This window comes from Hyla sarda, chromosome 2 (assembly GCF_029499605.1).
Source record: "Hyla sarda isolate aHylSar1 chromosome 2, aHylSar1.hap1, whole genome shotgun sequence".
NCBI classification, from domain to species: domain Eukaryota; kingdom Metazoa; phylum Chordata; class Amphibia; order Anura; family Hylidae; genus Hyla; species Hyla sarda.
In genome coordinates this window covers 455,323,164-455,346,579 of record NC_079190.1, presented here as the reverse complement: position 1 = coordinate 455,346,579, position 23,416 = coordinate 455,323,164, and the positions used below count along the sequence as shown (strand labels likewise).

General features: G+C 44.7%; 1 protein-coding gene across 5 annotated transcripts in view; it reads right to left on the bottom strand.

The window, feature by feature from the left end:
* ROBO1 (roundabout guidance receptor 1) overlaps positions 1–23,416 on the bottom strand; it is a 1,216,262-nt gene that overhangs the window by 370,811 nt on the left and 822,035 nt on the right. The window lies entirely within an intron of this gene.

The window sequence follows — 23,416 nt, the reverse complement described above, 5'->3', positions numbered from 1 at the left end:
AATCCACTCAAGGTGCGTATACGCAAACACCTGTCTGACGTTGCCCACTTCCAGAGGCGGCATGTCTCCATGGTAACGAAACACTGTGTAGATATGCATGAAGGGAACACCTCCAGCCTCATGCTACAAGGCATAGAAAGAGTGAATAAACCACTACGGGGAGGTGATCTAAGACAAAAGGTCCTCGATAGAGAGATTTTTTGGATCTTAACGCTTCAAACACGCATGCCGCAAGGTTTGAATAGACGACTTGACACCATACTGCATTACTAGTGGAAGTCCGTTCAAAATTACATTTCTTTACATATATACTAATTTCACAAATTATTTTATGCAAACCGACGTACTTCCACTTTATATGCAATTATATGGTCTCTAAGTCTAGAAATAACAACTCTCTCCTCCATTTTCTATCGTATACTTTTGCTTTATACTACAGCGATTATTTATGTTCATTAATAATAACCTGTTATACCTCAAGTTTGTTGTTTGAGATTATCCAAGTCAAAATATCAAAGTTACATGTTCTCCCATCCAATTTTATGGATATTAACGTGTCTGTTTTTATTATAATTTTTTTTTTTCTCTCTTTGTGACTACTCACGATTATATAATGAAAGTCTTTGTTATCTATTTTATAACTCTTTATACGATAAATCCTGAGTGTCCAAGTAGAGCTAAGGCATTGCCAATGTATTATGCTCCATTTTGTAGTGTATATATTTAACACTGTATGGTGATGCTAATTACATATGCAGGTGCGGCAGAGGCGTCACCTGTTGTGACGTCACTTCCACCTAGCATATATAAGCTGTTACGCCGAGCGCTCCGGGTCCCCGCTCCTCCCCGGAGCGCTCGCTACACTCTCCCCACTGCAGCGCTCCGGTCAGATCCACTGACCCGGGGCGCTGCGATTCCGCTTCCAGCCGGGATGCGATCCGCGATGCGGGTAGCGCCCGCTCGCGATGCGCACCCCGGCTCCCGTACCTGACTCGCTCTCCCTCGGGCGCGCGCGCGCCGGGTCTTTGCGATTTAAAGGGCCACTGCGCCGCTGATTGGCGCAGTGATTCCAATTAGTGTGTTCACCTGTGCACTTCCCTATATCACCTCACTTCCCCTGCACTCCCTTGCCGGATCTTGTTGCCATCGTGCCAGTGAAAGCGTTTCCTTGTGTGTTCCTAGCCTGTGTTCCAGACCTCCTGCCGTTGCCCCTGACTACGATCCTTGCTGCCTGCCCCGACCTTCTGCTACGTCCGACCTTGCTTCTGTCTACTCCCTTGTACCGCGCCTATCTTCAGCAGTCAGAGAGGTTGAGCCGTTGCTAGTGGATACGACCTGGTCACTACCGCCGCAGCAAGTCCATCCCGCTTTGCGGCGGGCTCTGGTGAAAACCAGTAGTGACTTAGAACCGATCCACTAGCACGGTCCACGCCAATCCCTCTCTGGCACAGAGGATCCACTACCTGCCAGCCGGCATCGTGACAGTAGATCCGGCCATGGATCCCGCTGAAGTTCCTCTGCCAGTTGTCGCTGACCTCACCACGGTGGTCGCCCAGCAGTCACAACAGATAGCGCAACAAGGCCAACAGCTGTCTCAACTGACCGTTATGCTACAGCAGTTACTACCACAGCTTCAGCAATCATCTCCTCCGCCAGCTCCTGCACCTCCTCCGCAGCGAGTGGCCGCCTCTGGTCTACGCCTATCCTTGCCGGATAAATTTGATGGGGACTCTAAGTTTTGCCGTGGCTTTCTTTCCCAATGTTCCCTGCACCTGGAGATGATGTCGGACCAGTTTCCCACTGAAAGGTCTAAGGTGGCTTTCGTAGTCAGCCTTCTGTCTGGAAAAGCTCTGTCATGGGCCACACCGCTCTGGGACCGCAATGACCCCGTCACTGCCTCTGTACACTCCTTCTTCTCGGAAATCCGAAGTGTCTTTGAGGAACCTGCCCGAGCCTCTTCTGCTGAGACTGCCCTGTTGAACCTGGTCCAGGGTAATTCTTCCGTTGGCGAGTATGCCGTACAATTCCGTACTCTTGTTTCAGAATTATCCTGGAATAATGAGGCCCTCTGCGCGACCTTTAAAAAAGGCCTATCCAGCAACATTAAAGATGTTCTGGCCGCACGAGAAATCCCTGCTAATCTACATGAACTCATTCACCTAGCCACTCGCATTGACATGCGTTTTTCCGAAAGGCGTCAGGAGCTCCGCCAAGATATGGACTCTGTTCGCACGAGGCGTTTCTTCTCCTCGGCTCCTCTCTCCTCTGGTCCCCTGCAATCCGTTCCTGTGCCTCCCGCCGTGGAGGCTATGCAGGTCGACCGGTCTCGCCTGACACCTCAAGAGAGGACACGACGCCGCATGGAGAATCTCTGCCTGTACTGTGCTAGTACCGAACACTTCCTGAGGGATTGTCCTATCCGTCCTCCCCGCCTGGAAAAACGTACGCTGACTCCGCACAAAGGTGAGACAGTCCTTGATGTCTACTCTGCTTCTCCACGTCTTACTGTGCCTGTGCGGATGTCTGCCTCTGCCTTCTCCTTCTCTACTATGGCCTTCTTGGACTCTGGATCTGCAGGAAATTTTATTTTGGCCTCTCTCGTCAACAGGTTCAACATCCCAGTGACCAGTCTCGCCAGACCCCTTTACATCAATTGTGTAAACAATGAAAGATTGGACTGTACCATACGTTTCCGCACGGAGCCCCTTCTAATGTGTATCGGATCTCATCACGAGAGGATTGAACTTTTGGTCCTCCCCAATTGCACTTCTGAAATTCTCCTTGGACTTCCCTGGCTTCAACTTCATTCCCCTACCCTGGATTGGTCCACTGGGGAGATCAAGAGTTTGGGGCCCTCTTGTTCCAAGGACTGTCTAAAACCGGTTCCCAGTAACCCTTGCCGTGACTCTGTGGTTCCTCCAGTAACCGGTCTCCCTAAAGCCTATATGGACTTTGCGGATGTTTTCTGCAAAAAACAAGCTGAGACTCTACCTCCTCACAGGCCTTATGATTGTCCTATTGACCTCCTCCCGGGCACTACTCCACCCCGGGGCAGAATTTATCCTCTGTCCGCCCCAGAGACTCTTGCCATGTCTGAATACGTCCAGGAAAATTTAAAAAAGGGCTTTATCCGTAAATCCTCCTCTCCTGCCGGAGCCGGATTTTTCTTTGTGTCCAAAAAAGATGGCTCCCTACATCCTTGCATTGACTACCGCGGTCTTAATAAAATCACGGTTAAGAACCGCTACCCCCTACCCCTCATCTCTGAACTCTTTGATCGCCTCCAAGGTGCCCACATCTTTACTAAACTGGACTTAAGAGGTGCTTATAATCTCATCCGCATCAGAGAGGGGGATGAATGGAAAACGGCATTTAACACCAGAGATGGACACTTTGAGTATCTGGTCATGCCCTTTGGCCTGTGCAACGCCCCTGCCGTCTTCCAAGACTTTGTTAATGAAATTTTTCGTGATCTTTTATACTCCTGTGTTGTTGTATATCTGGACGATATCCTAATTTTTTCTGCCAATCTAGAAGAACACCGCCAGCATGTCCGTATGGTTCTTCAGAGACTTCGTGACAATCAACTCTATGCCAAAATTGAGAAATGTCTGTTTGAATGCCAATCTCTTCCTTTTCTAGGATACTTGGTCTCTGGCCAGGGACTACAAATGGATCCAGACAAACTCTCTGCCGTCTTAGATTGGCCACGCCCCTCCGGACTCCGTGCTATCCAACGCTTTTTGGGGTTCGCCAATTATTACAGGCAATTTATTCCACATTTTTCTACCGTTGTGGCTCCTATCGTGGCTTTAACCAAAAAAAATGCCGATCCCAAGTCTTGGCCTCCTCAAGCGGAAGACGCCTTTAAACGACTCAAGTCTGCCTTTTCTTCGGCTCCCGTGCTCTACAGACCTGACCCTTCCAAACCCTTCCTATTGGAGGTTGATGCCTCCTCAGTGGGAGCTGGAGCTGTTCTTCTACAAAAAAATTCTTCCGGGCATGCTGTCACTTGTGGTTTTTTTTCTAGGACCTTCTCTCCGGCGGAGAGGAACTACTCCATCGGGGATCGAGAGCTTCTAGCCATCAAATTAGCACTTGAGGAATGGAGGCATCTGCTGGAGGGATCAAGATTTCCAGTTATTATTTACACCGATCACAAGAACCTCTCCTACCTCCAGTCTGCCCAACGGCTGAATCCTCGCCAGGCCCGGTGGTCTCTGTTCTTTGCCCGATTTAATTTTGAAATTCACTTTCGGCCTGCCGATAAGAACATTAGGGCCGATGCTCTCTCTCGTTCCTCGGATGCCTCGGAAGTTGAACTCTCTCCGCAACACATCATTCCTCCTGACTGCCTGATTTCCACTTCTCCAGCCTCCATCAGGCAAACTCCTCCAGGAAAGACCTTTGTTTCTCCACGCCAACGCCTCGGAATCCTCAAATGGGGTCACTCCTCCCATCTCGCAGGTCATGTGGGCATCAAGAAATCTGTGCAATTCATCTCCCGCTTCTATTGGTGGCCGACTCTGGAGACGGATGTTGTGGACTTTGTACGAGCCTGCACTATCTGTGCCCGGGATAAGACTCCTCGCCAGAAGCCCGCTGGTTTTCTTCATCCCCTGCCTGTCCCCGAACAGCCTTGGTCTCTGATTGGTATGGATTTTATTACTGATTTACCCCCTTCCCGTGGCAACACTGTTATTTGGGTGGTCGTTGATCGATTCTCCAAAATGGCACATTTCATCCCTCTTCCTGGTCTTCCTTCAGCGCCTCAGTTGGCTAAACAATTTTTTGTACACATTTTTCGTCTTCACGGGTTGCCCACACAGATAGTCTCGGATAGAGGCGTCCAATTCGTGTCTAAATTCTGGAGGGCTCTCTGTAAACAACTCAAGATTAAATTAAATTTTTCTTCTGCATATCATCCCCAATCCAATGGACAAGTAGAAAGAATTAACCAGGTCTTGGGTGATTATTTACGACATTTTATTTCCTCCCGCCAGGATGACTGGGCAGATCTCCTTCCATGGGCCGAATTCTCGTATAACTTCCGAGTCTCTGAATCTTCCTCCAAATCCCCATTTTTCGTGGTGTACGGCCGTCACCCTCTTCCCCCCCTCCCTACCCCCTTGCCCTCTGGTCTGCCCGCTGTGGATGAAATTTCTCGTGACCTTTCCATCATATGGAGAGAGACCCAAAATTCTCTCTTACAGGCTTCATCACGCATGAAGAAGTTCGCGGATAAGAAAAGAAGAGCTCCTCCCATTTTTTCCCCTGGAGACAAGGTATGGCTCTCCGCTAAATATGTCCGCTTCCGTGTCCCTAGCTACAAATTGGGACCACGCTATCTTGGTCCTTTCAAAATTTTGTGTCAGATTAATCCTGTCTCTTACAAACTTCTTCTTCCTCCTTCTCTTCGTATTCCTAATGCCTTTCACGTTTCTCTTCTTAAACCACTCATCATCAACCGTTTCTCTCCCAAATCTGTTCCTCCCACTCCTGTTTCCGGCTCCTCGGACATCTTCTCCGTCAAAGAGATTCTAGCATCTAAAAAGGTCAGAGGGAAAACCTTTTTTTTAGTGGATTGGGAGGGTTGTGGTCCAGAAGAGAGATCCTGGGAACCTGAGGACAACATCCTAGACAAAAGTCTGCTCCTTAGGTTCTCAGGCTCTAAGAAGAGGGGGAGACCCAAGGGGGGGGTACTGTTACGCCGAGCGCTCCGGGTCCCCGCTCCTCCCCGGAGCGCTCGCTACACTCTCCCCACTGCAGCGCTCCGGTCAGATCCACTGACCCGGGGCGCTGCGATTCCGCTTCCAGCCGGGATGCGATCCGCGATGCGGGTAGCGCCCGCTCGCGATGCGCACCCCGGCTCCCGTACCTGACTCGCTCTCCCTCGGTCCTGTCCCGGCGCGCGCGGCCCCGCTCCCTAGGGCGCGCGCGCGCCGGGTCTTTGCGATTTAAAGGGCCACTGCGCCGCTGATTGGCGCAGTGATTCCAATTAGTGTGTTCACCTGTGCACTTCCCTATATCACCTCACTTCCCCTGCACTCCCTTGCCGGATCTTGTTGCCATCGTGCCAGTGAAAGCGTTTCCTTGTGTGTTCCTAGCCTGTGTTCCAGACCTCCTGCTGTTGCCCCTGACTACGATCCTTGCTGCCTGCCCCGACCTTCTGCTACGTCCGACCTTGCTTCTGTCTACTCCCTTGTACCGCGCCTATCTTCAGCAGTCAGAGAGGTTGAGCCGTTGCTAGTGGATACGACCTGGTCACTACCGCCGCAGCAAGTCCATCCCGCTTTGCGGCGGGCTCTGGTGAAAACCAGTAGTGACTTAGAACCGATCCACTAGCACGGTCCACGCCAATCCCTCTCTGGCACAGAGGATCCACTACCTGCCAGCCGGCATCGTGACATAAGCAGACTCACACAAAATTGTTTTAAGTGTATGACTAAGGCCCGACGGGCTGAAACGCGTCACACCGCATGAATCCTTGCTGTATCCCTTAGCAACATGCATTTTAGCCAATAAAGAAGTTCCTTTGCATAAGAGTCTGCGCTGGATATTCCTTTCTCTGCCTACTACTTACCTGGATTAGTCCAAATCCAATCCGCGCGCTTACAGGAGTGAGCTGGCACCTTTGCTTTTTGCTTCAGAAAGTTAAATAGATTTGTAAATGATTTCTATTAAAAAATCTTAATCCTTTCAGTACTTATGAGCTGCTGAAGTTGAGTTGTCCTTTTCTGTCTAAGTGCTCTCTGATGACACCTGTCTCGGAAACTGTCCAGGGTAGAAGCCAATCCCCATAGCAAACCTCTTCTACTCTGTGCAGTTCCCGAGACAAGCAGAGATGTCAGCAGAGAGCACTGTTGCCAGACAAAAAAAATAAATAAAAAAAACTCAACTTCAGCAGCTGATAATTATTGGAAGGATTAAGATTTTTTAATAGAAGTAAATTTACAAATCTGTTTAACTTTCTGGTGCCAGTTGATATATATATATATATATATATAAATATATAAAGTTTTTTCCTAGAATACCCCTTTAATTTGAGGCAGAATTCTGCAACGGAAATTCTGCCGTGTGAATAGACCCTAAGGCTATGTTCACACAGCAGCGAAATTTCCGCTCAGAAATTCTGCATTGATTTTAATGGGATTCTGCTGAACCATAGATAATTCTGCAGTGGAAATCGCGATTTTGGTATCCGCAGAAACATTTCACCTGTTCAATGATTCTATGGAGATGGTGCATTTCCGAGCAGTACAAGTGCCACCGGAACATGCAAATGTGCAGAATGTCCACCTATGTTTTCACAGCATCATTTTTGTAGAGTGCCCCTCTGGAAGTTTTCCCATCTGTGGCAGACTTGACTCATCAGTTCGGAGCGCTAGGACCGCTCAGATGTGCTGTCTCTGTACCTCAATTCTTTCTGTGGAGTACAGAATTTGAATGGGGTGCCATGCTTGAGATCGCACCCCCTCCCATAGACATGAATGGAGGGGGCATGGCGCGACGTCACGTCCCCAGTCCCGGAAACCCGGAGGTTTCCGAAACTAGTGATCTAGCACTCGCATTCAATGCGGGAGCTACAGGGAGATTGCGGGATGAAATATTTTTGCCCGGAATACCACTTTAAGGTAAAATAGTTTAAGGTAGTGTTTCCCGACCAGTGTGCCTCCAGGTGTTGAAAAACAAACTCCCAGCATGCCTGGACAGCCTTCGGGAGGCTGGGAGTTGTAGTTTTGCAACAGCTAAAGGCACACTGGTATGGAAACACTGTAAACGTTTTGTCCCAGTGGTTAGACTTGATTGGACTCAACCAGAGACAGAGACTGAAGCCCATTGGACATATCCTCAGGGTAGGGCACCGTTTCCTGATCTCAACCTCCGCATAAGGAGTATATATACCACCATGCGCTTCCACGTTATCTTGCTTCCTCTTCAGGTTACATCTCAGCTATTGCAAATTTGTACTAACTGGCTTGTGCTGCAGAGACGACTACATGGTCATGTACACCAGTGTTTTCCAAACAGTGTGTCTCCAGCTGTTGCAAAACTACAACTCCCAGAATGCCCAGACAGCTGCTGGGTCCGACACACCACCAATCAGCTGTTTGTCAGAGCTCAAATGCCTACATACACAGCAAATGAAGCCAGAAGCAGACAGCTCCATACATTGTGTAGTGGCCATGTGGTGTTACTGCAGTTCAGCTCCTATTCACTTCAATGGTAGCTAAGTTGCAGTACCCCAGTACAGCCACTAAGCAATGTATGGAGCTGTCTGCTTCCATCTCTTTTTACTGTATGTGGCTTTGCCTGAATAGTGGGGATGTCGGATATTGGATGTCGTACCTCCACAGATTGCATACATATTGATGGCCTATTCTAAAGATAAATCATCAATGTATAAGACCCACAGAAATACCTTTAAAAAGTCAAAATTGGGTCATTCAAGCCCCCCCCCCCTTTACTATACATAAAGCAAGATATGTTTTATTTTGTGCCATCCAAGTAAAAAAAAAAAAAAACAAGGTGAAATACACTGTTCAACAAAAAAAATAAAAAATAAAGGGAACACTTAAACAACACAATGTAACTCCAAGTCAATCACACTTCTGTGAAATCACACTGTCCACTCAGGAAGCAACACTGATTGACAATCAATTTCACATGCTGTTGTGCAAATGGAACAGACAACAGGTGGAAATTATAGGCAATTAGCAATACACCCGCAATAAAGGAGTGGTTCTGCAGGTGGAGACCACAGACCACTTCTCGGTTCCTATGCTTCCTTGCTGATGTTTTGGTCACTTTTGAATGCTGGCGGTGCTTTCACTCTATTGGTAGCATGAGACGGAGTCTACAACCCACACAAGTGGCTCAGGTAGTGTGGCTCATCCAGGATGGCACATCAATGCGAGCTGTGGCAAGAAGGTTTGCTGTGTCTGGCAGTGTAGGAGGAGCACTGCCAGAGCCCTGCAAAATAACCTGCAAAACAAATGTGCATGTGTCCACTCAAACGGTCAGAAACAGACTTCATGAGGGTGGTATGAGGGCCCGACATCCGCAGGTGGGGTTGTGCTTACAGCCCAACGCTGTGCAGGACATTTGGCATTTGCCAGAGAACACAACGATTGGCAAATTTGCCACTGGCGCCCTGTGCTCTTCATAGATGAAAGCAGGTTCGCACATGTGACGATGTGTCACGAGTCTGGAGACGCCGTGGAGAACGTTCTGCTGCCTGCAACATATTCCAGCATGACTGGTTTGGCGGTGGGTCAGTATTTGTTATTCTTTTGAGCAATGTAATTCTGGTGAACAAATTACAAACTAAAAGAAATGTTTTATAAAAAAAAACAGAAGTAGATTTCGGACTAGTTCTAGTAGTATTTATAATAATAGTAATAGGATGAAAAAAATTGCAACTGACTCTAAAAGGAGAATTCTCTGTGTTGTCATATGTGGTATAAGTGATGGATAAGCTGAAAGTTAATCTGCTGCAAAGTCACTAATGAACCTCCGTATAAGGAGTATATATACCGCCATGCGCTTCCACATGTTATCTCACTTGCTCTTCAGGTTACATCTCAGCTATTGCAAACTTGTACTAATTGGTTTTTGCTGTGGAGGCGACTACATGGTCATGTACACCAGTGTTTTCCTAACCAGTGTGGCTCCAGCTGTTGCAAAACTACAACTCCAATTTTACATGAATCTATTCATATGGGGGGAGATTTATCAAAACCATGTAGAGGAGAAGTTGCTGAGTTGCCCATAGCAACCAATCAGAACACTTCTTTCATTTTTAAGAGGCCTTTTTAAAAATGAAAGACTCAATCTGATTGGTTGCTATGGGCAACTGGGCAACTTTTCCTCTACATGGTTTTGATAAATCTCCCCCATGATCCATAATGACAATGAGACTGAATTCTGGTGTAATTTGCATGACGGAAACCACATTTATTAGTTTTAGGCACTTTTTATATACTGTTGGGTCGGATTCAGTAAAAGGGCATGGCTTTTGTAAAAGGGGCGTGGTTGCAGTTAAAAAAGGGTGTGGCTGTATTGGCGCATGATTCCGGTTTGACGTAGGCCAGCTACTAGGAGGTTGTCTCAATTAAACAAAATAGTATACAGATTTGTCATGTGGTGCATTTAAAGGGGTACTTCAGTATTTTTTTTTTTAAATATTAACAGGTACCAAAAAGTTAAACAGACTGGTAAATTACTTCTATTCCAGTACTTATCAGCTGCTGTATGCTTCAAAGGAAGTTGTGTAGTTCTTTACAGTCTGACCACAGTTCTCTCTGCTGCCACCTTTGCCCATGTCAGGAACTGTTCAGAGCAGGAGCAAATCTCCATGAGGTGGCAGCAGAAAGCACTGTTGTCAGACTGGAAAGAAATACACAACTTCCTCTGGAGCATACAGCAGCTGTTAAGTACTGTAAAGATTACAATTTTTAAATAGAAGTAATTTACAAATCTGTTTAACTACATGGCACCAGTTTTTTCAAAAGCATGCCCCCCCCCCCCCCCCCACACACACACACCTTTAAAGGGGTACTCCAGGGTACTTTTTAGCTGCTGAATACTACAGCGGAAATTATTTTCTTTTTGAAACACAGAGCTCTCCGCTGACATCATGAGCACAGTGCTCTCTGCTGACATCTCTGTCCATTTTAGGAACTGTCCAGAACAGCATATGTTTGCTATGGGGATTTCCTTTTACTCTGGACAGTTCCTAAAATGGACAGAGATGTCAGCAGAGAGCACTGTGCTCATGATGTCAGCAGACAGCTCTGTGTTTCAAATGGAAAAGAATTTCCACTGTAGTATTCAACAGCTAATAAGTGCAGGAAGGATTAAGATTTTTTAATAGAAGTAATTTACAAATCTGGCACCAGTTGATTTAAAAAAAAAAAAAAGTTTTTCACCGGAGTACCCCTTTAAATTTAGTCTGTCGAAGAATTAGACTGCTTTAGTAAATCTAGGCCAATATGCGCAACTCCATTAAAAACCTACAAGGTTTTTCTATCTGAATGATCCGATATATACATTTTTAGGTGATCTTTACAAGGTAAATTAAGAGGCTGAATATTCATTCTAAAAAAAATTGGCGCTGACTGCGCGGCTAAAATGACGCCAATCACAAGCAGTTTGCAGACAAGAGGAATAATGTAGCGAGCCGGTCCTTCTATGTATTTCACTATGGATCATCTCTTGGAAATTCCTAATTAAAAAAATATATAAAATACAATGTTGAGAGACGGATGACGAAAATTTGGCCAAAAATATACCAATCAACACTTCGCGCTTGGATTCTTGAATACCTTGGAGATAAGCTGACAAATATTTTTACACATTCTACGGAGTGGCTTTACTTTCAGATGACATTTTGACAGGTGGTTTTCATGCGCTATGGCCCCAATTTCAGTGTGAAGTTCAAGCATAGGGACAAGATAATGTTACAAATTAATGAACACTTGGGAAGAGGAGCCTGCACGCCTTATTATACCAACTGTGCATAAAAATACACAGCAACTGCAATCCCCCCCCCCCAAAAAAGGGGGGGTAAGTTCTCCGAGGAGGGACTTCTTCATTTCCACAGTCTTCTCCCTGACACTATCTGACAAAAAGAATTCTAGAAATATGTTTTTGTAATTATAAAGGGAAACACAAATAAATAAATAAATAAGGGAAGTTTTGTTGAACATAAAAATAATAAACATTGTGGTATTTACAAATAAACATATCAAACTTCATTTGCTTGGATATATCATTCCTCCCTATAGTTGTCGAAACAAAGATCAGTACTTAAGGGCAGTGTTTCCCAACCAGAGTGCCTCCAGCTGTTACCTTTGGCTGTCTTTGGCATGCTGGGAGTTGTAGTTTTGCAACAGCTGGAGGCACACTGGTTGAGAAACAATGGCTAAGATAATGAAAACCCATAGGAACCACATGTGCAATGCCATTTGCATACATATTTGTTAAAGGGGGACTCTGGTTCAGGACTTATCCCCTATTGAAAGGATAGTGGATAAGTGTCTAATTTCGTGGGTCCGACCAATGGGGCCCCCGCGATCTCCTGCGTGGCACCCTGGAAGTCCCTAGTACAAAGTGGCAGCCGACCCCCCCCCCCCCCCCCCCATGCATCTCTATGGGAAAGCCGGACAAAAAGCATTCAGGTGTCTCTGGCTCCATATAAAGATACATGGAGGGGGTGTGTCGGCCGCTGCTTCATGTGGGGGTCGACACGCTTGGTTCCTGGGAACTGCAGGGGGGATGTTCAGGAGATCGTGGGGACTCCCAGCGGTTGGAACCCCTGCGATCAGACACTTAACCCCAATCCTATTGACAAATTGCATCCAACACATTTTCATTTTTGTGATTTCTAGTCAAATGAAAAATTGTGATTGACCAAAAAGGAACTAAATTGTAACAGTGTTTTATTTTTTATTTTTTTTTACATTACTCTCTATGTAAATTGCATTAAATAGTATCACTAAGTTTTAATCTGTTTAATCATACACAATTTTTTTTACACAAATTTTACTATACAATTTTAATCTTTCTTAACAAGATGTGTGAATGCAACCTAAGTCCAATTGACATAAACAGCATAGCAGAGCTCAGTGGTTAGCACTGATGTCTTGCAGCGTCGGGGTCCCAGGTTCAAATTCCACCAAGGACAAAATCTGCAATGAGTTTGTATGTTCTTCCCATGTTACATATAGTTCATAAGGTTGTAAAAAGACCAGAGTCCATCAAGTTCAACCTATAATCCTACTGAGTTGATCCAGAGGAAGGCAAAAAAAAAACTCATATGAGAGGTAAAAATTCCTTCCTGACTCAAAATATGGCATCAGAATAAATTCCTGGATCAATGTTCTGTCCCTATAAATCTAGTATACATAACCAGCTATGTTATTATTCTCAAAAAATGCATCCAGACCCCTTTTGAACTCTTTTGCAGAGTTCACCATGACCACCTCCTTAGGCAGAGAATTCCACAGTCTCACTGCTCTTACAGTAAAGAACCCCCATCTGTGCTGGTGTAGAAACCTTCTTTCCTCTAGACGTAGAGGATGCCCCCATGTTATAGATACAGTCCTGGGTATAAATAGATCATGGTAGAGATCTCTCCTTTTTTCTAAACTAAATAACCCTAATTCTGATAATCTTTCTGGGTACTGTAGTCCTCCCATTCCCCATATTACCCTGGTTGCCCGTCTTTGAACCGTCTCCAGCTCCACTATATCTTTCTTGTACACTGGTGCCCAGTACTGTACACAGTATTCTATGTGTGGTCTGACTAGTGATTTGTACAGCGGAAGTATTATTTCCTTGTCGTGGGCATCCATGCTATTGATGCACCCCATGATTTTATTCGCCTTGGCAGCAGCTGCCTGACACTGGTCACTACATCTAAATTTACTGTTAACTAATACTCCCAAGTCCTTTTCCACAGCAGTCGTAATTTTTCTTCCCCATGTGCATTACCTTACATTTATAAGTGTTGAACCTCATCTGCCACTTCCCAGCCCAAACCTCCAACCTATTAAGATTCATTTGTAACAGTGCACTGTCCTCTATAGTGTTTACTGCTTTACAGAGTTTAGTATCATCTGCAAAGATTGCTACTTTACTATTCAGGTAATTAATAAATATTTTAAAGAGGAAAGGACCCAAGACGGACCCCTGTGGTACCCCACTAGTAACAGTCACCCAATCAGAATAAGTACCAGTAATAACCACCCTCTGTTTCCTATCATTGAGCCAGTTACTTATCCACTTACACATATTGTCCCCCAGCCCCATCCTTCTCATTTTATGCACCAACCGTTTAACCGTTTATGTGGCACCGTATCAAAAGCTTTGGAAAAATCCAGATATACGACATCCAGCAATTCCCCCTGGTCCAGTCTGGAGCTCACCTCCTCATAGAAGCTGATCAGGTTAGTTTGACAGGACCGATCCCTCATAAAGCCATGCTGATATGGGGTCATACATTTATTTTTATTAAGATACTCCAAAATAACATCTCTTAGAAAACCCTCTAACAATTTACATACAACGGAGTTTAAACTCACAGGCCTATAATTCCCTGGGTCCCCTTTTGTCCCCTTTTTAAATATTGGTACCACATTTGCCATGAGCCAGTCCTGGGGGGGGAACAGTCCCTGTCACTATAGAGTCCCTGAATAAAAATAGGGGTCTGTCTATTACATTACTTAATTCCTTTAGAACACAGGGGTGAATGCCATCTGGACCTGGTGATTTGTCTATTTAGATTTTTTGTAGGTGGCACTGTACTTCTTCCTGGGTTTGACAGGTGACCTGTACTGGGGAGTTTACCTTATCTCGCTGTATTTCACCTGGCATTGGGTTTACTCTGGTTTCCATCCACACCTTAAAACACACTGGTAGGTAGGTGAATTTAGATTGAAATCCCCATTGAGGACTGGGACTAATATGAGTGAACAGTATACAGCATTGCTGAATCTGAGTGTGTTATATGAATAAACAAATATTATTTGTATATGAGTGCATAGAGAAAAAAAGTTTGGCGCAATTGAGTCTAAGTCATGTGATTGACAAGACTGGAGCTTGTAATTTTGAAATAAACCTGTCAATTAGAAAATTAAAGGGGTAATTCGGTGCTCCAGCATTCTGAACATTTTGTTCAGAATGCTCGGAGCCGGGGACCGGGATCATGATTTCACGGCCATGCCCCCTAGTGATGTCCCATCACGCCCCCTCCATTCATGTCTATGGTAGGGGGCGTGTCTGCCGACACTCCCCCTCCCATGGACATGAATAGAGGGGGCGTGGTGTGACATCACAAGGGGTCGTGGTCGTTATGTAAGAGCAACTGCCTCAGGGACCCGACATTTGTTAATAAAACCGGTTGCTGCAGGAGATCGTGGGGGGCCCCGGTAGCAGGACCCCCACGATCAGACATCTTACTTTGAATAGTGGATAAGATGTCTAGCAGCGGAGTACCCCTTTAATGGCAATACTATTTACCTTATGTAAATTGACAAAAAGCCAGAAAATAGAAAATTTTCCCAGAGTCCTCCATTAATAGTACTTTATTTTATGCTCTTTTAACCCTTATAGCCCCATACAAATAAGACACTCCAGGGTATGACTCAGATGTTAAAATAGAAATATGTAAAAACAAAAAAAAAAAAAAAAACTGAATAAAGACATAAAATAAAATAAATAAGTAAAAATGCCAAGATCAGGTTGTTATTCTTATTATTGGTTTTGCTATTCTGGAAGTATTCATGTGCCTTTCAGCGATTCTCATCAAGTTTCAGCTACATCTATTGCATATATAGAAAGGTGGCCGTGATCTTTAAAAGTCACAGTGGTGGAAACCTTTAACAATCTATGCCAGCTGCAGAGCACTCGATCCGCGTGAATACAGAATAAATAAATCTCAGGATAAAATGAGAATGTTGACCTTGTTCCAAATAGCCAAAGCATTCTGTAAGTCCACAATACCTGCCCTCGGAGTCATATCACATTCCTGAAATTATGCCACACCACGCTACAATCCCATCTGTGCAAAAAGGAAAAAAATGTTTTTCTTATACGTCCTTCAACCTTGTGTATAAATAGAAGGCATTGAGAGCAGACAATAAGCAGCGCATATGTACATGACGCCCCATGTGTGCCAGCGGCCTCGCCGAATACAACACAGAACACGGAATAAATGCATAAATTAGAAATAAACTATATTTAATGATGCCTTCGTAAATGGAACAGATAGGACCTAAGCGCAGATGATACTCCAGTACAAAGATCTGAAGCAATCTGAGCCTCTATGTATCCCCGTCTATACTTGTATGCCAGGGATATATCAGGTAAAGCACTGAGCAGGGGATGTTATAAAGTAATCCTGCTAATGGAAATATTTATTAAAAAATGACCAAATGTTACAGAATATTCTACTCTACTGTCCTCTTCATTGTCCGCTCCATTACCCTGAGAGGTACATGGCAGAATGTTATGTGGCAGGTCCCGCACCACTTCAGCTTGCAGGAGAAGGTCCTGCACCACAAACAGAGCAGAGGATGCAGAGTCCACAGCGCAGGAGCGTAGGGAAGGTGAGTGGGATTTTACTCATTTTCGTTAGGAGGGGATTTGATGGGGGCATCTATCAAATTGGATGTTCCTTACCTATCTGACTACCTAACTACTGGAGGCTCCGACCTAAAAAGGGGAAGGTTCTCTACCTACCTACCTACTGGGGTTCTTAACCTAATAGAGGGATTCACTACTTACCTATCTTCTGGGGGCTTCTACCTAAAAGTGAAGGACTCCCTACCTACCTACTGTGGGCTCCAACTTACATATCTTCTCTAGGTTTCTACCTAATAGGGGATATTCCTTACCTACCTACTGTGGGCTTCTACCTTATAGGCTGAGATTCCCTACCTAACTTCTGGAGTCTTCTACCTATTAGGAGGGATGATTCCTTACCAAACTACTGGGGCATATCTCAATTATGAGTGTCAGTAATGGCCTCATGGTCCTTCACAAAGTCTACAACCACTTCTGCTGTCACATGACATAAAAAAAGAGGAAGGGTAACTGGTATCAGTGAGTACTTGAAAAAAAAGTAGTAGTACTTGTACTCGGTCATAAGAAAATGGTACCAGGACATCCCTAGTCAGTAGGCATGTCTATCATTCAGAAGTATTGGCCATATAAGTTAGGCACAGTCATGTCATGTGACCACACTGACCATCATTAGCAGTGTCACACAACTAAAGTCGCCATGTAGCTGAACCCTTATTTCTCAGCTTGGCTAGGAAAGGCCACAAGGGTTATGTCTACCTCTTTCCCAGCTATCCCATAGGTGACAGATTAAAGGCTTGTTCACACTGCAAATTTAAAAGGCTGAAAAAAAAAAACATGCAGAATCTTTATTTTTAATCCATGAGGTTTTACCATGGATTTACAAGCATAATTTCTGACAATGGGAGAAACCTGTAGCAATTCTAAATAAAAAAAGAGCAGTAGGCGTGTGGACTTTTTTTTGGCGCTGTGTAGACAATGAAAGACATTTTTCCATTTAGGTTAATAAGAGACAGATTTCCATCTAAGAACGCACTGATACGGGCGCGGATTCCACTTCCAAAGCAGTGCAGATTTTAACCGTGTGGATATGTCATAAGCTGCTAGTGGTGGAAGAATGCAATACAAAGCAAGTTGTCACATGATTATATGTGGAGAACTACAATGCCCAGTATGCCTTGAAGTTCCTAAGTTTCTATTAAAGGACATCTGCAGCAAAAAAAACTTATCCCCCTATACACAGGATAGGGCATAAGTGTCTGATCACGGGGGTTGGACCGCTGGGACCCCCAACGATCTCCCGGACGGGGCTCGGGCATTGCCCCCTCCATATAGCTCTATGGGAGTGGTGGGTAGGCACGAACGCTGCATCCCCACCTCTCCCTTAGAGATACATGGAGGAGGCGTGTCGGCCGAACGTCATGCTGCGGCCGACACACCTCCTGTACGAGTTTTTTAAGCTAAAGTATGATACCTAAATTTAGAAGTTTATCTTTAGCCACTATATAAAATCGTGCCCTCCCATCTATTATGATCAATATATAATACCAATGACTTCTTTGGAACACCATGTTCAGGCCCGAGTGCTACTATTACCAGCATACCCCTATAGCAGTGGTCTTCAAACTGTGAATCTCCAGATATTGCAAAACTACAACTCCCAGCATGGCCGGACACCAGCTGCTTCCATCACAAGTACTAGTAAGTATGTCGGCCGCTGCAAGTAATTCGGCTAGTAGAGCATGCTGACACTTTTAGTCCTACAGCATCTGCGGCCTCACTGTTGGCATGTACCTTTAGTATTCATTCACATTTGAGTCGGAGGCTCCATGCAAGGCCAAAAAACTGAGCACAATGGACACCAACGGGACATGGCAGATCCCATTGACTTTAAAGGAGTAGCCCAGTGGTGAACAACTTATCCCCTATCCTAAGAATAGGGGATACGTTGCAGATCGCGGGGGTCCGACCACTGGGGCCCCCCCGCGATCTCCTGTACGGGGCCCTCACAGCCCGCGGGAAGGGGGCGTGTCGACCACCGCACGAAGCTGCGGCCGACACGCCCCCTCAATACAACCCTATGGCAGAGCCGGAGTGCGGCCTTTGGCAATCTCCGGGTCTGCCATAGAGATGTATTGAGGGGGCGTGTTGACCGCCGCTTCATGTAGTGGTCGACACCCGCTATCTGGCCGGAGAGCCTGGCCCCCGTGCAGAGAGATCGCAGGGGGCCCCAGCTGTCGGACCCCTCGCGATTTCAAACTTCTGCCCTATCCTTAGGATAGGGGATAAGTTTTTCACCACTGGACTACCCCTTTAATGGGGGTCTTTTTTTAATTATTTAGCAGGATAATTTTTTTTTTTTTTTGTCCGCTCAGGTTTTGTTATTTGAACGGATTCCGTCAGAGATCTCCAATGTGAACACAGCCTTACCCAGAGAATGACCTTACACTGGTGCAAGCATTATCTCCATCCACACAAACACAGAAGTCCTGATAACATTCAGGCAGTCAGTAACCCAAATTCAAACAGCACCTAATGGTCTCTCCCCCCCCCCCCCCCTCCCCTTATCTGCCCCCTAATCTCCCCTTCCTCTATACATCACCCTGACAATTGTCTTTAAACATGCAAATAAACTTTAACACAGAGAGTGATCTGAATCTTTTGAAGCTAATGAACTGCAATAAATTAACTGGGGGGCGACAGAAGAAGGAAGAAAAGTTATTTATTTATTTTAGGTTTGGTTAACTGCACATTCCGAAAACATTCAGACGCCTTGTCACTAGTAGAGTCATTTACATACAGAATTGCATAGGTACTATCTCAGGACTATCTTACCTTACTTCTATGTCCTGAGTTTAGATGCTAATACAGTGTTTTCCAACAAGGGTGCCTCCAGCTATTGCACAACTACAACTCCCAGCATGCCCTGACAGCCGAAGGCTGTCAGGGCATGCTGGGAGTTGTAGTTTTGCAACAGCTGGAGCCACCCTGGTTGGGAAACACTGATCTAATACAACCAAGTGATAAATGCATTCTGTGTACAGCTCTATGGTCGAAGGCTGTCCGGGCATGCTGGGAGTTGTAGTTTTGCAACAGCTGGAGGCACCCTGGTTGGGAAACACTGATCTAATACAACCAAGTGATAAATGCATTCTGTGTACAGCTCTATGGTCGAAGGCTGTCCGGGCATGCTGGGAGTTGTAGTTTTGCAACAGCTGGAGGCACCCTGTTTGGGAAATGCTGATCTAATACAACCAAGTGATAAATGCATTCTGTGTACAGCTCTATGGAATATGTTGGTGCTATGTATTAATATTCATTATTCCTATATGTCAGTGTTCTGAAACCTGTGGCTCTCCAGTTATTGCACAACTACAACTCCCATCAAGCTATCAAGGCATGATGGGAGTTGCGATTCTGCAACACCTTGAGAGCCACAGGTTGGAGGAAACACTGCTAGACATGGATGCATTATCCCAGAATAACTCTGAACTAAAAGCTAGAAAGGCCAAGTAAACTCTGCTGTACGGAGCTGCGGAATATGTTGGCGCTTTATTAAGAGATTTTACATCAAATGCATTTTTCTGACATGGTACCACACTACTTTATTGCTGCCCTGATAAAATGGGGACAATGAAATCTAGGTGACACACCGAAGACAGGACAGAAAGAAGATACAATGTATCAGCGCATGTCACCAAGCTCAGGAGATGTCACACTTAGGAGGAGATGTATGCAGGGACAACTCATTTATATACTTAATATCATAAGTTTGAGGTTACACATATATGTACAATGTATGCAAGTATACAAAACATTACATTGCCGATTGAGATATATATTGGATAATAGTAATAATTTATACGCTCTATTAGGATCATATTTATTGTTTGTATATAAGTTTAGTTTGGTTTAAAAAAAATCTTATTTTACTTTTTTCTATCTAACTATCTACTTCATATCTAGCTATCCTACTATATCTCATATCTATCTATCTATCTATCTATCTATCCATCTCATATCTATCTAATATCTATCCATCTATCTCATATCTATCTAGAGTAGGGTCCGTCCCAAAATGAGGTCACCTTACAGTGGTGGGACGGTCCAAGCTATTTGGCCGCCAAATTTGTAAGCTAAGTACCTCACTGTTTCATAATTTCATATTTTCATTTGTTGCACTACAGCTGTATAGCTTTTCATATTTTATCTATATACTCATGTTTTATCTATATCTTTGTGCTAGCAGTGTGCTGCTGTATTCTCTTGTTGCTATCTATCTATCTATCTATCCATCTCATATCTATCTATCTATCAATCTCATATCTATCTCTCATATTTATCTCATATATATCTATCTCATATCTTTCTATCTTTCCATCCATCTATCTCATATCTATAACTCATATTTATCTCATATCTATCTATCTGTCCAAAAAGAACCACACACAATTTAATATTGTGATTTGCACCAGGTACCAAACAGCCAACTCCCTATGATACAAAGATTTCCATACTTGTATATGCAATCCATTTTTTTGGGAAGAATGCTCTAAAACCTCCCATGAACCAAAGAGGATTTTCTGTCCTCCTCCCAAAAAGTTAATTCCTCAACTATGCAGAAAAGTGCCCACCAAGCCCCCTTCAACATACCACCTTGTACAGTGTGCCTCCAGATGTTGCAAAACTACAACTCCCAGCATGCCCCGGACAGCCTTCATGCTGGGAGTTGTAGTTTTGCATCAGCTGGAGACACACTGTCTGGAAAACACTGACTTAGTATACTTCATATATTGCCACTCAATGTGCAGCCTGGGAATATTAAATCAGGAAGGTATCCACCACTTGTCTTATTATTCCAATAGGACTGTAGGTTGTGCCCCCTGTATTATCTGTCTTTCTGCTCTTATAAGGAGGGGGGGGGGGGGGGTCTGGTTTCCTGTTGCCCCCCATCAGATCTTCTCTAATTACAACCTTGGGCTACAACATACACTACAGAGGAATAGCTTGTTGCTTGAAAGTTGTCCCTGCTGCTGGAATAACAATGGGACAAGTCTAAGTTTGTTCACTAGTTTTATTATTAAGTTACCAGATTCCCCCAAACTTCTCCTCCAAGGCTGCCCTGCCAGAAGAGGAGGCACTGGCTTATTCCCACTGAACCTGATCTTCTTCAAGAATCAGGCTAATTCCTACCATGTGTAAGAGAAGGTTATAGATCTGACTTAAAGGGGTACTCCACTGGAAAACTTTTTTTTTTTTCTAAATCAACTGGTGCCAGAAAATTTTACAGATTTGTAAATTACTTCTATTAAAAAATCTTAATCCTTCCAGTACTTATCATCTGTAGTATGATCCACAGGAAGATCTTTTCTTTTTGAATGTCCATTCTGTCTGACCACAGTGCTCTCTGCTGACACCTCTGTCCATGTCAGGAACTGTCAGGAGCAGGAGAGATTTGCTATGGGGATTTGGTCCTATTCTGGACAGTTCCTGACATGGACAGAGGTGTCAGCAGAGAGCACTGTGGTCAGATCAGACAGGAAATTCAAAAAGAAAATAACTTCCTGTGGATCATACAGAAGCTTATAAGTAGAGATGAGCGAACTTACAGTAAATTTGATTTGTCACGAACTTCTCGGCTTGGCAGTTGATGACTTTTCCTGCGTAAATTAGTTCAGCTTTCAGGTGCTCTGGTGGGCTGGAAAAGGTGGATACAGTCCTAGGAGACTCTTTCCTAGGAATGTATCCACCTTTTCCAGCCCACCGGAGCACCTGAAAGCTGAACTCATTTATGCAGGATAAGTCATCAACTGCCGAGCCGAGAAGTTTGTGACGAATCGAATTTTTGTAAGTTCGCTCATCTCTACTTATAAGTACTGGAAGGATTAAGATTTTTTAATAGAAGTAATTTACAAATCTGCTTAACTTTCTTGCACCATTTGATAAAAAAAATAAATAAAAAAATCAGCGGAGTACCCCTTTAAAGCTAGAAGCCCACTGTTCATCTATATCAGTGTTTCCCAACCAGCATGCCCCCAGCTGTTGCAAAACTACAACTCCCAGCATGCCCGGACAGCCAGAGGCTGTCCGGGCATGCTGGGAGTTGTAGTTTTGCAACAGCTGGAGGCACGCAGGTTGGGAAACACTGATCTATATACCCCTGAGCTGGAGTCCTTGGCAAACCCGTGCTACCTATCAGAAGACTCGGCTATTATAGATCACAATGGACAATGCTCCAGGACTGGAGGAGTAGTGGGATCCCATTCACAGTCCTCTGACCAAGGTATTAAGCAGGTAATTATGGGGTGGATTATAGGATTATCACACCAACATGAACGCTCCAGGGAACATGAGACATAGAACATACTGAAGTTTGAAGGCTTTAAGATGCCAATGGGCCTCTCCCCCTTCTGGTGTCATCTTAATCACCTCTAAGTTATCAATTATAGTGATGCGCGGCATAGGCCATATGTGAATTTGCGATATTTAGCGAATATATGGACAAATATTCATCCTACTTTCGTGAATTTTGCATATTTCATTTTTTTTCCACGCAAAATTCGTAATAAAATTCCCAAAGTGCGCATGCGCGATTATATCTTTCAACTAACTACTTCCCAATTGGTTGCTAACCCCTGACAACTGTATTTGCATCCTTCTCATTGGCCCACAAGCTAAAAGAAGGGAGGGATCAGTGTCCTCTGGAAGTGCCGATATTCGCATATACGAAATAGTTGCGCTCCACGGTAAATAATATTGGAGCCTTCTTTTGGACCACAAACTGGAAGCAGGGAGGGATGATCACTTTTTATTATCACAGTACACGTCATTGCGATATGTACTGTGAAATGAGAAACCAAAAAAAAAAAAAACTAAAATAAACGAATATTCGGCATAACGAATATATACCGCAATATTCGAAATATTTGCAAAGTGCTGATATTCGCGGTAAAAATTCGAATATTTGCGCTGGACACTAGTCAGTTAGGGTGCGTTCACACTACGGAATTCCCGCGAGCAGAATTCCGCGGTGTGAACTTAACATTAGTGTGAATGGGTCTCCGCGAGACCCGTTCACGCTGCGGAATTTCAGCAGCGGACAATTCCGCCTCTGAAATAGTTCCGCGCAAAGAAAGAACATGTTCTTTCTTTGCACGGATTCCGCAAGCGCTGCATAGCCATCAACGGTGACGGCTCAGTGCCCCGCGATCCTGGCGCCAACGTATCCTCGGCGTTTCGCGGAATTCAGCGAGCGGAGATTCCGCAGTGTGAACGCACCCTTCATAGCTGCTGCAGAACCTCAAAGACCAACCAGGTGCTTGTACAAAAC